Source organism: Pleurodeles waltl, chromosome 3_1 (genome assembly GCF_031143425.1).
Source record: "Pleurodeles waltl isolate 20211129_DDA chromosome 3_1, aPleWal1.hap1.20221129, whole genome shotgun sequence".
NCBI classification, from domain to species: Eukaryota; Metazoa; Chordata; class Amphibia; order Caudata; family Salamandridae; genus Pleurodeles; species Pleurodeles waltl.
Window position 1 is genome coordinate 996,495,442 of NC_090440.1, and position 15,547 is coordinate 996,510,988.

Consider the following 15,547-nt stretch of genomic DNA (forward strand, 5'->3'; position numbering starts at 1 on the left):
ACATCTGTTCGTGGCATTAGTCGCTGCAGATTCACATGCTGTGCATAGTCCGCCGTCTGGTGTTGGGTCGGAGTGTTACAAGTTGTTTTTCTTCGAAGAAGTCTTTTCGAGTCACGAGACCGAGGGACTCCTCCTACTTTGGTTCCATTGCGCATGGGCGTCGACTCCATGTTAGATTGTTTTCCCCGCTGAGGGTGAGGTTGGAGTTGTGTATGTTAGTAATAGTGCCCATGCAATGGAATGACTAAGTATGTACAAAATGAATGTTAAAGTAATATATTTACAAATGTACAAATGTTGAAGATTACTTCCGAACGGCTACAGGCTCCCGGGGAGGCGGGTGGGCGCATGTGAATCTGCAGCGACTAATGCCACGAACAGATGTATACTGGGTAAGTGACATTTTCCGTTCAGTGGCATGTGTAGCTGCAGATACACATGCTGTGCATAGACTAGTAAGCAGTTATCTCCCCAAAAAGCGGTGGTTCAGCCTGTAGGAGTGGAAGTAGTTTGAAATAAAGTTCTTAGTACAGCTTGACCTACTGTGGCTTGTTGTGCAGATAACACGTCTACACAGTAGTGCTTAGTAAATGTGTGAGGCGTAGACCATGTTGCTGCCTTACATATTTCGTTCATTGGAATATTTCCTAGAAAGGCCATGGTAGCACCTTTCTTTCTGGTTGAGTGTGCCTTTGGTGTAATAGGCAGCTGTCTCTTTGCTTTAAGATAGCAGGTTTGGATGCACCTAACTATCCATCTAGCTATACCTTGTTTTGATATTGGATTTCCTGTATGAGGTTTTTGAAATGCAATAAATAGTTGTTTTGTTTTCCTAATTAGTTTTGTTCTGTCAATGTAGTACATTAGTGCTCTTTTGATGTCTAATGTATGTAGTGCTCTTTCAGCTATTGAGTCTGGCTGTGGAAAGAACACTGGCAATTCTACTGTTTGATTTAAGTGGAACGGTGAGATGACCTTTGGTAAGAATTTTGGGTTGGTTCTAAGAACTACCTTATTTTTGTGTATTTGAATAAATGGTTCTTGTATAGTAAATGCCTGAATTTCACTCACTCTTCTTAGAGATGTAATGGCAATGAGAAATGCAACTTTCCACGTTAAGTATTGCATTTCACAAGAATGCATGGGTTCGAAAGGTGGACCCATGAGCCTTGTCAAGACAATGTTGAGGTTCCATGAAGGAACAGGTGGTGTCCTTGGTGGTATTATTCTCTTTAGGCCCTCCATAAACGCTTTAATGACCGGTATTCTAAATAGGGAAGTTGAATGAGTAATCTGCAGGTAAGCAGATATTGCTGCGAGATGTATTTTTATGGAATTAAAAGCTAGATTTGCTTTTTGTAGATGTAGTAAATATGCTACTACATCTTTTGGAGATGCATGCAATGGTTGGACTTGATTATTATGGCAGTAACAAACAAATCTTTTCCATTTACTTGCATAGCAGTGTCTAGTGGATGGCCTTCTAGCTTGTTTTATGACCTCCATACATTCTTGTGTGAGGTTCAAGTGTCCAAATTCTAGGATTTCAGGAGCCAAATTGCTAGATTCAGCGATGCAGGGTTTGGATGCCTGATCTGTTGTTAGTTTTGTGTTAACAGATCTGGCCTGTTGGGTAGTTTGACATGAGGTACTACTGACAGTTCTAGTAGTGTGGTATACCAAGGTTGTCTTGCCCATGTTGGTGCTATCAGTATGAGTTTGAGTTTGTTTTGACTCAATCTGTTTACTAGATATGGAAGGAGAGGGAGAGGGGGGAAAGCGTACGCAAATATCCCTGACCAATTCATCCATAGAGCATTGCCCTGGGATTGCCGGTGTGGGTACCTGGATGCGAAGTTTTGGCATTTTGCGTTTTCTTTTGTTGCAAATAGATCTATTTGAGGTGTTCCCCAAATTTGGAAGTAATTGTTCAGGATTTGGGGGTGAATTTCCCATTCGTGGACCTGTTGGTGATCCCGAGAGCGATTGTCTGCTAGCTGGTTCTGGATCCCTGGAATAAATTGTGCTACTAGTCGAATGTGGTTGTGAATTGCCCAATGCCATATTTTTTGTGTTAGGAGACACAACTGTGTCGAGTGTCCCCCCCCCCCTGTTTGTTTAAATAATACATTGTCGTCATGTTGTCTGTTTTGACAAGAATGTATTTGTGGGATATCATGGGTTGGAATGCTTTCAATGCTAGAAATACTGCTAACAGTTCTAGGTGATTTATATGTAACTTTCTTTGATGTACATCCCATTGTCCTTGGACGCTGTGTTGATTGAGGTGTGCTCCCCACCCTGTCATGGAAGCATCTGTTGTTATCACGTATTGTGGCACTGGGTCTTGGAAAGGCCGCCCTTTGTTTAAATTTGTACTGTTCCACCATAGAAGCGAGATGTATGTTTGGCGGTCTATCAACACCAGATCTAGAAGTTGACCCTGTGCATGTGACCATTGTGATGATAAGGGCTGCATGTGCAATCTTGCGTTTGGGACAATGGCTATGCATGAGGACATCATGCCTAGGAGTTTTAATACCATTTTTGCATGTATCTTTTGATTTGGATACATGGCTTGTATCACCTTGTGAAAATTTTGAACCCTTTGTGGACTTGGAGTGGCTATCCCTTTTGTTGTGTTGATTGTCGCTCCTAAGTATTGCTGTGTTTGACACGGCACAAGGTGTGACTTTGCATAGTTGATGGAGAAACCCAGCTTGTAGCTTGTAAAGGGTTTGTATAACAATCTGTGTGGTGTGAACACTTTGTTAGCGAGTTGGTCTTGATTAGCCAATCGTCTAGGTACGGGAACATGTGTATTTGCTGCCTTCTGATGTGTGCAGCTACTACTGCTAGACACTTTGTAAAGACTCTTGGCGCTGTTGTTATTCCGAATGGCAACACTTTGAATTGGTAGTGTATTCCTTTGAATACGAACCTTAGGTATTTCCTGTGCGAGGGATGTATCGGTATATGGAAATACGCATCCTTTAGATCTAATGTTGTCATGTAGTCTTGCTGTTTCAGCAGTGGGATTACGTCTTGTAATGTCACCATGTGAAAGTGGTCTGATTTGATGTAGGTGTTTAGTGTTCTGAGATCTAATATTGGTCTTAGAGTTTTGTCTTTTTTGGGTATTAGAAGGTACAGTGAGTAAACTCCTGTGTTCTTTTGTGGACCTGGTACTAATTCTATTGCGTCTTTTTGCAGTAATGCCTGAACTACTAGTCTTAGAAGGTCTTAATGCTGTTTTGACATATTGTGTGTTTTCGGTGGGACGTTTGGAGGGAGTTGGAGAAATTCTATGCAATAACCATGTTGGATAATTGCTAAGACCCAAGTGTCTGTTGTTATTTCCTCCCAAGATTTGTAGAACTGGCTTAGTCTTCCCCCCACTGGTGTTGTGTGAAGGGGTTGAGTGACCTGTGAGTCACTGCTTGTTTTGAGGGGTTTTCGGACCTTGAAATTTTCCCCGGTTTCTTGGGAATTGGCCCCCTCTGTATTGGCCTCGAAAGCCTCCCCTTTGGTATTGTCCCTGGTAGGTAGGCGGTGTTGTTTGTGAGGTGCTGGCTTGTGTGGCTTGACCTCGAAACCCTCCTCTGAAAGTGGTTTTACGAAATGTGCCAAATGTGCCTCTGCCCTGCGGGGAATAGAGTGCGCCCATGGCTTTAGCTGCATCAGTGTCTTTCTTAAATTTTTCAATTGAAGTGTCCACTTCTGGGCCAAACAATTGTTGTTCATTGAACGGCATATTAAGCACTGCCTGCTGTATCTCGGGTTTGAAGCCGGACGTGCGCAGCCATGCGTGCCTCCTTATTGTTACAGCAGTATTTATTGTTCTTGCAGCTGTATCTGCTGCATCCATAGAAGAACGGATTTGGTTGTTGGAAATGTTCTGTCCCTCTTCAACCACTTGTTTTGCCCGTTTTTGGAATTCTTTTGGGAGGTGTTCGATGAGATGCTGCATCTCGTCCCAATGGGCTCTGTCATATCGCGCAAGGAGTGCCTGCGAGTTGGCGATGCGCCACTGATTTGCAGCTTGTACTGCAACCATTTTCCCGGCTGCATCAAACTTTCGGCTCTCCTTGTCTGGAGGTGGTGCGTCGCCTGATGTGTGCGAGTTGGCTCTTTTACGAGCTGCTCCTACGACAACTGAATCTGGTGTCAGTTGTGATGTAATAAAAGCAGGGTCTGTGGGTGGTGCCTTGTATTTCTTCTCCACCCTTGGGGTTATTGCTCTGCTTTTAACTGGCTCCTTAAAGATTTGTTTAGCGTGCCTTAGCATTCCAGGGAGCATAGGAAGGCTTTGATAATTGCTATGGGTGGAGGACAGGGTGTTAAAAAGGAAGTCATCCTCGATAGGCTCTGAATGCAGCGATATGTTATGAAACTCTGATTCCCTAGCCACTACCTGAGCATACGCTGTACTGTCCTCAGGTGGTGAGGGCTTAGTGGGGTACGACTCAGGGCTATTGTCTGATACTGGGGCGTCATAGAGATCCCATGCGTCCTGGTCATCTTGGCTCATGGTGGTATGAGCTGGTGATTGTGACGGAGTCTGTGCCGGTGATATAGGAGGTGCCGGTGGTGGAGTTACCTTTTTCACCAATTTTGCTTGTGGTGTTGTTTCTTGTTGTTGGAAATCTAGTTTCCTTTTTCTTCTGATTGGGGGAAGGGTGCTGATCTTCCCTGTACCACTTTGTATAAAGATCTGCTTTTGCGTGTGATCTACAGTCGTTTGTAATTCCTCCTCAAACCTGTGTTTTTGAAGTTGGGAGGACAGTGATTGTTCCTCTGAGTAGGAACTGGCTTTCGGTTCGGTTGCTGGGCGTTTTGGCACCGAAACCGTGCCTTTTGTTATTTTCGGCTCCGACGAGATTTTCCTCTTTTTCGGCGTCGCACCCTCTCGGTGTCGACCATCTTCGGTGCCGCTATCTCTGTGCCGAGCAGCTTCGGTGCCGCTGTCTCTGTGTCGAGCAGCTTCGGTGCCGCTGTCTCTGTGTCGACCCTTTTCCGTGGCACCTTCCCGGTCCCGAGATTGCTGCGTGCCTGTGTGTCGACCTGAGTCGGACGATCTCGGCGCCGTTTCGCCCTTCTTCGGTGCCGATGGACGGTCACCTACTTTATGGGTTGAGCCATGGCCTGTCGGCAGTGGCGTCCCCTGGGCTTTGTCTGTTTTCCCCTGTGATGTTTGTTTAGACGTCTTACTCACGGTTTCTTCGACGTCGAATTCTTCCGAATCTGATTCGTGGATGGAGAATGCTTCTTCTTCTCCCTCAAACCTTTGTTGTCCTGTCGGCGTGGACGCCATCTGTAACCTTCTGGCTCTTCGGTCTCGGAGCGTTTTTCTCGACCGAAACGCTAGACAGGCTTCACACGTCTCTTCTTTGTGCTCGAGTGACAGGCACAAGTTACAGACCAAATGTTGGTCTGTATAGGGATATTTACTGTGGCATTTAGGACAGAATCGGAACGGGGTCCATTCCATCAGTCTGGATGTTGCACGCGGTCGGGCCGACCAGGCCCCGACGGGGGATCGAAATTACCCCGAAGGGCTACCGGAGCTCTTCTGGATTCGGTGTCGACTCTAATCTAACCCGATACCGAACTAAACAATACCGACTAATTTTCCGTTGATTCTGACTAACTTTCCGACCCGAAACACGGAGCGAAAAGGAACACGTCCGAACCCGATGGCGGAAAAAAAACAATCTAACATGGAGTCGACGCCCATTGCGCAATGGAACCAAAGTAGGAGGAGTCCCTCGGTCTCGTGACTCGAAAAGACTTCTTCGAAGAAAAACAACTTGTAACACTCCGACCCAACACCAGACGGCGGACTATGCACAGCATGTGTATCTGCAGCTACACATGCCACCGAACATATATATATAGAAAATGTCACTTACCCAGTGTACATCTGTTCGTGGCATTAGTCGCTGCAGATTCACATGCTGTGCACATCCCGCCATCTAGTGTTGGGCTCGGAGTGTTACAAGTTGTTTTTCTTCTAAGAAGTCTTTTCGAGTCACGAGACCGAGGGACTCCTCCCATTTCGGCTCCATTGCGCATGGGCGTCGACTCCATCTTAGATTGTTTTCCCCCGCAGAGGGTGAGGTAGGAGTTGTGTATGCTAGTAATAGTGCCCATGCAATGGAGTAATGTAGTTTAAAGCAATATATTTTCAAATTTACAAATTTACCAATGTTCAAGATCAACTTCTTAACGGCTACAGGCTCCCGGGGAGGCAGGTGGGCGCATGTGAATCTGCAGCGACTAATGCCACGAACAGATGTACACTGGGTAAGTGACATTTTCCGTTCAATGGCATGTGTAGCTGCAGATACACATGCTGTGCATAGACTAGTAAGCAGTTATCTCCCCAAAAGCGGTGGTTAAGCCTGTAGGAGTTGAAGTTGTTTGAAACAATGTTCGTAGTACTGCTTGACCTACTGTGGCTTGTTGTGCCGTTAACACATCTACACAGTAGTGTTTGGTAAATGTATGAGGCGTAGACCATGTAGCTGCCTTACATATTTCGGTCATTGGAATATTTCCTAGAAAGGCCATGGCAGCACCTTTCTTTCTGGTTGAGTGTGCCTTTGGTGTAATAGGCAGTTCTCTCTTCGCTTTAAGATAGCAGGTTTGAATACACTTAACTATCCATCTAGCAATGCCTTGTTTAGAAATTGGATTACCTGTATGAGGTTTTTGGAAAGCAATAAATAATTGTTTTGTTTTTCGAATTAGTTTTGTTCTGTCAATGTAGTAAATTAACGCTCTTTTGATGTCTAATGTATGTAGTGCTCTTTCAGCTACAGAGTCTGGCTGTGGGAAGAACACTGGTAATTCTACTGTTTGATTCAAGTGGAACGGTGATATAACTTTTGGTAAAAATTTTGGATTTGTCCGTAGAACTACTTTATGCTTGTGTATTTGAATAAATGGTTCTTGTATGGTAAATGCTTGAATTTCACTCACTCTTCTTAGAGATGTGATGGCAATTAAAAATGCAACTTTCCATGTTAAGTATTGCATTTCACAAGAGTGCATGGGCTCAAAAGGTGGACCCATGAGTCATGTTAAGACAATGTTGAGGTTCCATGAAGGAACTGGTGGTGTTCTTGGTGGTATAATTCTCTTCAGTCCTTCCATAAACGCTTTTATGACTGGTATCCTAAATAGTGAGGTTGAGTGCGTAATTTGCAGGTAAGCTGAAATTGCGGTAAGATGTATCTTTATGGAAGAGAAAGCTAGCTTTGACTTTTGCACATGTAGTAAGGATCTTACGATGTCTTTGGCAGATGCGTGTAAGGGTTGAATTTGATTATTATGGCAGTAATAAACAAATCTTTTCCACTTATTTGCATAGCAATGTCTAGTGGTAGGTTTTCTAGCTTGTTTTATGACTTCCATACATTCCTGTTTAAGGTCTAAGTGTCCAAATTCTAGGTCTTCAGGAGCCAAATTGCTAGATTCAGTGATGCTGGATTTGGGTGCCTGATTTGTTGTTTGTGTTGTGTTAACAGAACTGGTCTGTTTGGTAGTTTGACATGAGGCACTACAGAGAGGTCTAGTAGTGTTGTGTACCAAGGTTGTCTTGCCCATGTTGGCGCTATCAGTATGAGTTTGAGTTAGTTTTGACTCAATTTGTGTACCAAGGTTGTCTTGCCCATGTTGGCGCTATCAGTATGAGTTTGAGTTTGTTTTGACTCAATTTGTTTACCAGATATGGAAGGAGTGGGAGAGGGGGAAAAGCGTAAGCAAATATCCCTGACCAGCTCATCCAGAACGCATTGCCCTGAGGCTGATCTTGTGGGTACCTGGATGCGAAGTTTTGGCATTTTGCGTTTTCCTTTGTTGCAAATAGATCTATTTGTGGTGTTCCCCAATTCTGGAAGTATTTGTTTAGTATTTGGGGGTGAATCTCCCATTCGTGGATCTGTTGGTGATCCCGAGAGAGATTGTCTACTAACTGGTTCTGAATTCCTGGAATAAATTGTGCTATTAGGCAAATGTGGTTGTGAATCGCCCAATGCCATATTTTTTGTGCCAGGAGACACAACTGTGTTGAGTGTGTCCCCCCTTGTTTGTTTAGGTAATACATTGTTGTCATGTTGTCTGTTTTGACAAGAATGTGTTTGTGGCTTATTATGGGTTGAAATGCTTTTAGCGCTAGAAATACTGCCAATAGTTCTAAGTGATTTATGTGAAACTGTTTTTGCTGAGTGTCCCATTGTCCTTGGATGCTGTGTTGATTGAGGTGTGCTCCCCACCCTATCATGGAGGCATCTGTTGTTATTACATATTGTGGCACTGGGTCTTGGAAAGGCCGCCCTTGGTTTAAATTTATACTGTTCCACCATTGAAGCAAGGTGTATGTTTGGCGGTCTATCAACACCAGATCTAGAAGTTGACCCTGTGCTTGTGACCATTGTGATGCTAGGCACTGTTGTAAGGGCCGCATGTGCAACCTTGCGTTCGGGACAATGGCTATGCATGAGGACATCATGCCTAGTAGTTTCATCACCATTTTGACTTGTATCTTTTGTTTTGGATACATGGTCTTTATTACATTGTGAAATGCTTGAACCCTTTGTGGGCTTGGAGTGGCAATCCCTTTTGCTGTGTTGATTGTCACCCCTAAGTATTGCTGTGTTTGACACGGCAGAAGGTGTGACTTTGTGTAGTTGATTGAGAAACCTAGATTGTGGAGGATTTCTATGACGTACTTCGTGTGCTGTGAACACCGTTTTAGCGTGTGGTTTTGATTAACCAATCGTCTAGGTACGGGAACACATGTATTTGCTGCCTTCTGATATGTGCAGCTACTACTGCCAGGCATTTTGTAAAAACTCTTGGCGCAGTTGTTATTCCGAATGGCAACACCTTGAACTGGTAATGTACCCCTTGGAATACAAACCTTAGGTACTTTCTGTGTGAAGGATGTATCGGTATATGGAAATATGCATCCTTTAGGTCTAGTGTTGTCATGTAGTCTTGTTGTTTGAGCAGTGGGATTACGTCCTGTAATGTCACCATGTGAAAGTGATCTGATTTGATGTATGTATTTAATGTTCTGAGATCTAGTATAGGTCTCAGACTCTTGTCTTTTTTGGGTATGAGAAAGTACAGAGAGTAAACTCCTGTCCCTTTCTGTTGGTTTGGTACTAATTCTATTGCTTCTTTTTGTAGCAATGCCTGAACTTCTAGTCCTAGAAGATCTATATGTTGTTTTGACATATTGTGTGTTTTCGGTGGGACGTTTGGAGGGAATTTGAGAAATTCTATGCAATAACCATGCTGGATAATTGCTAGGACCCAAGTGTCTGTTGTTATTTCCTCCCAATGTTTGTAAAACTTGGTTAGTCTCCTCCCCACAGATGTTATGTGTTGGGGATTTGTGACTTGGAAGTCACTGCTTGTTTTGAGGAGTTTTGGGACTTTGGAACTTCCCTCTATTCTTTTGGAATTGTCCCCCTCTATATTTTCCCCGAAAACTTCCCCGCTGATACTGGCTCTGGTAAGTGGGTCTTGTTTGTGAGGTTGTGGGTTCTGTGCTTTGTCCTCGAAACCCCCCTCTAAACTGTGCTTTCCGAAATGTGCCTCTGCTCTTTGGGGAGTAGAGTGCGCCCATGGCTTTGGCCGTGTCAGTGTCTTTCTTAAGTTTTTCGATCGCAGTGTCCACCTCCGGCCCAAACAACTGCTGTCCGTTGAATGGCATATTGAGCACAGCTTGCTGTATTTCTGGTTTAAATCCTGAAGTACGCAGCCATGCATGTCTTCTTATTGTTACTGCTGTGTTGACAGTTCTAGCAGCTGTGTCTGCAGCATCCATTGCTGACCGTATCTGACTGTTGGAGATACTCTGTCCTTCTTCTACTACTTGCTGCGCTCTCTTTTGGAACTCCTTGGGCAAATATTCTATAAAGTGTTGCATTTCATCCCAATGGGCCCTATCGTATCAGGTCAACAAAGCCTGTGAATTGGCAATATGCCACTGGTTTGCTGCCTGTGCCGCCACCCTATTGCCTGCTGCGTCGAACTTTCGACTTTCTTTATCTGGAGGTGGTGCATCTCCTGAACTATACGAGTTCGCTCTCTTGCGCGCTGCCCCTACTACAACTGAGTCCGGTGTTAGCTGTTGTGTGATGTACACTGGGTCTGTTGGTGGCGGTTTATATTTTTTCTCCACTCTTGGAGTAATGGCCCTTCCTTTTACAAGCTCTTCAAACACTTGTTTGGAGTGTTTTAGCATTCCGGGTAGCATAGGAAGACTTTGATACTGGCTGTGTGAGGACGACAGTGTGTTAAAAAGAAAGTCGTCTTCAATGGGCTCAGCATGCAGGCTGACATTATAGAATGCCGCTGCTCTCGACACCACCTGTGCGTAGGCTGTACTATCCTCTGGTGGCGACGGTCTAGCTGGATAACATTCAGGACTATTATCTGACACTGGTGCGTCATAAAGGTCCCATGCATCAGGGTCATCTTGACTCATTCCTGTATGAGTTGGTGATTGCATCATTGGTGGAGTGGCTACCGGTGATGGTTGCGGAGAGCATTGTGGAGATGGTGGCGGGGTTACTTGTTTAGCCACCTTTGCCTGTGGCTGCTTGTCTTTTTCTTGGAAGGCAAATTTGCGTTTCATTTTAATTGGAGGGAGAGTACTGATCTTCCCTGTTTCTTTTTGTATATGGAGGCTTCTTTGTGTATAGTCTGGCTCTATTGTTTCCAATTCCTGTCCAAATCTATGTGTTTTCATTTGTGTGGACAGTCCTCGTTCCTCAGTGTAGGAACTTGTTTTCGGTTCCGAGGCCGGATGTTTCGGTATCGAAACCTTTTCGGCTGCTTTTTTTTGGTTCCGACGAAACCTTCTTTACTTTTGGCGTCGTGGTCTCTCGGTGCCGACCCATTTCGGTGCCGCTATCTCTGTGCCGAACCTGCTCGGAGCCACTATCTCAGGCCCGAGATTGCTGTGTGGGGGTATCTCGACTGGAGTCGGATGACTTCGCCACCAGCGTGCCCTTTTTCGGTGCCGATGATCGGTCACCTATTTTTCGGGTTAAGCCATGGCCTGTTGGCGGTGGCGTCCCCTGGGCTTTGGTGTTTTTTTCGTGAGTTTTGTGTTTCGACATCTTACTCACGGTTTTCGGTGTTTCTTCGGGATCGATCTCATCCGATTCCTGGATGGAGAATGTCTCTTCCTCCTCCTCGAAACGCTCTTGTCCTGTCGGCGCCGACGCCATTTGCAGTCTCCTTGCTCTTCGGTCTCTTAGTGTCTTCCTGGACTGAAACGCTCGACAGGCTTCACAAGTATCTTCCTTGTGTTCCGGCGACAAACACAAGTTACAGACCAGATGCTGATCTGTATATGGATACTTGTTATGGCATTTTGGGCAGAAGCGGAATGGGGTCCGTTCCATCAGCCTTGAAGAGACACATGGCCGGGCCGACCAGGCCCCGACGGGGGATCGAAGAAAACCCCGAAGGACCACCGGAGCTCTTCCAAAGTCTGTGTCGATCTGTTGTAACTAACCCGATACCGAACGCAAACAATACTGACTATTTTTCCGAGATTCTAACTAACTTTCCGAACCCGAATCACGGAGCGAAAAGGAACACGTCCAAACCCGATGGCAGAAAAAAAACAATCTAAGATGGAGTCAATGTCCATGCGCAATGGAGCCGAAATGGGAGGAGTCCCTCGGTCTTGTGACTCGAAAAGACTTCTTCGAAGAAAAACAACTTGTAACACTCCGAGCCCAACACCAGATGGCGGGATGTGCACTGCATGTGTATCTGCAGCTACACATGCCATCGAACATATATATTTGCCACCAGTTGTCTTGCAGTTGCAGCTTGCGTCTTCAAAGCAATGCACATACTTCAACTGACGCATTTCAACTGTAGCTTTTAGGCAGCAATAAAAAAAAGTCAAGTAAGTATTGTGATTATGTTTCTTCTACAAAAGGGTCAGACTTGTCTAGTGGCAGGTTTAGTGCCATAAAGAAGCGCAGAAGGTTTATATGCCTACTGCAAAGAGCAAATCTGTATTTTATGTAAATAGCTGAGTACATTAGTAAAGTCAGCCATTACCTGCGCTATAATACAAATGAAATGTATGTGCGGGGCGGCTAAGGAGAGATGAAGGGCACTTTTGCTGGGTGGTAATGAGGGAATCCGAGGAGGAGCACCAATAATGATTGTTGGACTGGGCGCAGGAGGTGCTAAAGACTGTGACGAATGGTATGTGACAAGGTGTTTGAGTGTCTTGAAAGAACGTGCTGATTGAGGGAAGAAGCGCAGGTAAGGTGGCCTCTACTGTTGCACGTATCTCACACACACCATCGATTTTGTGACTGTCTACTTAGGCTAGTGTTTTGGAGCAACAGTTTAACCAATAGCAGAGATGACATCTGTCCCTTCGCAAGCATAGTCTGTGCAACGGAGTAATAGTGGGTTAGCCCAACCCAGAGAGCAGGTGGATGCCGTGGCAAGCAGAGAGAGAGAGTGTTCTCTTGGGAGCTCCCCAATTTAGTTCAGCCCCAAATTCCACCGCCCAAATCGTATTGTGAAGACATCAAAATTATCTATTGCAAAACAAACTGGTTTTGTAAGGCTGCATTCAGCGGCCATATAGAGAAACACACTAAACCCAAACTTTCTGGAAACTAGACATTCGGGGGAGTCCACAGAGGTGTGACTTGTGTGGATTCCCCAAAGTTTTCTTACCCAGAATACCCTGCAAAGCTGAAATGTTGAATAAAAACTCTATTTTTCTCACATTTCTGTCACACAAACTACAGGAATATGCTGGGATCTACACAATTCCTACCCCCCAGTGATTCCTCACCTTTCCTGATAAAAACACTACCCCACTTGAGTGCCTACACCTAGTGCCTGCGTCCGGAATGGATCACCCCAGGGTCAATAGCTGCCTCATGTAAGACCAACATTGACCGTTGTGTGATCTATTCCTGTCGCGGGCACCAGGCCTACCCACACAAGTGAGGTACCATTTTTATCGGGAGACTTGGGGGAACGCTGGGTGGAAGGAAATTTGTGGCTCCTTTCAGATTCCAGAACTTTCTGTCACCGAAATGTGAGGAAAATGTGTTTTTTTAGCCAAATTTTGAGGTTTGCAAAGGATTCTGGGTAACAGAACCTGGTCAGAGCCCCACAAGTCACCCCATCTTGGATTCCCCTAGGTGTCTAGTTTTAAAAAATGCACAGGTCCGGTAGGTTTCCCTAGGTGCCGGCTGAGCAAGAGGCCAAAATCTACAGGTAAGCACTTTGTAAAAAACATGTCAGATTTCAATGTAAAAATGTGATGTGTCCATGTTGCATTTCCTGTCGCGAGCATTAGGCCTACCCACACAAGTGAGGTACCATTTTTATCGGGAGACTTGGGGGAACACAATAGCAAAACAAGTGTTATTGCCCCTTGTCTTCCTCTACATTTTTTCCTTCCAAATGTAAGACAGTGTGTGAAAAAAGACATCTATTTGAGAAATGGCCTGTAATTCACATGCTAGTATGGGCACCCCGGAATTCAGAGATGTGCAAATAACCACTGCTTCTCAACACCTTATCTTATGCCCATTTTGGAAATACAAAGGTTTTCTTTATACCTATTTTTCACTCTTTATATTTCAGCAAATGAATTGCTGTATACCCAGTATAGAATGAAAACCCATTGCAAGGTGCACCTCATTTATTGGCTCTGGGTACCTAGGGATCTTGATGAACCTACAAGCCCTATATGTCCAGCACACGTAACGGTATATTGCTTTAAAAAATCTGACACTGCAGGAAAAAGTTAGAGTAAAACGTGGAGAAAAATGGCTGTTTTTTTCAGCTCACTTTCAATATTTTTTTATTTCAGCTGTTATTTTCTGTAGGAAAACCTTGTAGAATCTACACAAATGACCCCTTGCTGAATTCAGAATTGTGTCTACTTTTCAGAAATGTTTAGCTTTCCGGGATCCAGCATTGGTTTCACACCCATTCCTGTCACTAACTGGAAGGAGGATGAAAGCACCAAAAATAGTAAAAATGGGGTATGGCCCAGTAAAATGCCAAATTGTGTTGAAAAATGTGGTTTTCTGATTCAAGTCTGCCCGTTCCTGAAAGGTGGGAAGATGGTGATTTTAGCACCAGAAACCCTTTGTTGATGCCATTTTCAGAGAAAAAAAACACAAGCCTTCATCGGCAGCCCTTTTTTCCCATTTGTTTGAAAAAAAGCCGAAATTTTCACTGTATTTTGGCTAATTTCTTGGTCTCCTCCAGGGGAAACCACAAACTCTGGGTACCATTAGAATCCCTAGGATGTTAGAAAAAAAGGACGCAAATGAGCCTTATTGTGCTTTCTGAGCGTGACAAGCATGGCTGAGCCATATTCCCCATTACCAGCCAATCGTCCAGGTAAGGTTAAACAAACTCCTTGGTGGCAAACGTGCGCTGCCACCACAACATGAAATTTGATGATCACACACGGTGCCATTTCTTTCTCTTAATGTAAAGCTGTGAATTGATAATGCTTTGCGCCTTCCATAAATCCAAAATACTTTTGAAGAATTGGCAGCATCACTACATGTAATTTGATGTTATAGATGTCAAAGGTGCTAAAGAAGTGACTTTGTGTAGAGGCATAATCACCTCCAGTAAAACTGTCAACTTAAAATGATTTGCTTTCAATTACGTGTTCAGGGTCCACAAATGCAATGTACCACTCCACTTTGATATTAAGAAGTAGATAGAGTACTCTCTGACCCCTTGATGTAATGGGCATCATTGGAGCAACAAAAGAGATATTTTGAGACAACAAAGAAATTGCATTAGAGTGCATCCCACACTAAGCAGAATGCTTACATGATGTACAAGAAAGCCTGTTTTTGACCTATGGCACATTATGTCACTCTCTTTTTGGCATTTGAGCTGCGGAACCGTTGAAAGGTGACAGATTTAAGATGCTGAGGCTCAAATAATCTACATGAGTCTGAGGCTGCACAATGTTGGCCCATGTGTTCCAAGCTGCTCACATTTCGATACATGTGCCTGAAGTTCCTTACACGGTCTGCTCAAGTGACAAAACTTACTCACAAGAGTAAGCTGGACCTGCCTTAGAACATCTGAGAATAAATGAGCGCAAGTCGTCTGTCTGTATAAAAAGTCAACTGCAGCTACCCTTCCAGTGGAAATTTAAAAATAGGGACATTCTACTCCCTCTTACCCTAGGAGAGAGAAGGGGAAGCCTGTGTGCTTTCTCTTGCCAGTATGAGAAGAGGGAAAATCATCCATCCTATGCTCTCTTGCCAATAGATGAGCTAAAGAATTCATTCTACTTCCCTCAACCAAGAAGAGAAACTGAAAATCTATCCCACATTCTCCTACTTAGGCGACGAGCAGATGTAATCCTACATATCAATGAGAGAGCAGTAAAGGGTTTTCTGTCCTCCCTTGCTATGGAAGGACCTATGAAAGGCATCCTAGTCTCCTCAGCCCAGGAGAAATTGTGCCCAAAAGAAATTGCAATGAAAGC

The 15,547-nt window shown here is 44.4% G+C and overlaps 1 protein-coding gene across 6 annotated transcripts in view; it reads right to left on the bottom strand.

Moving 5' to 3' along the window:
- The window catches only part of L3MBTL3 (L3MBTL histone methyl-lysine binding protein 3), a 558,444-nt gene that overhangs the window by 402,979 nt on the left and 139,918 nt on the right, over nt 1–15,547 (bottom strand). The window lies entirely within an intron of this gene.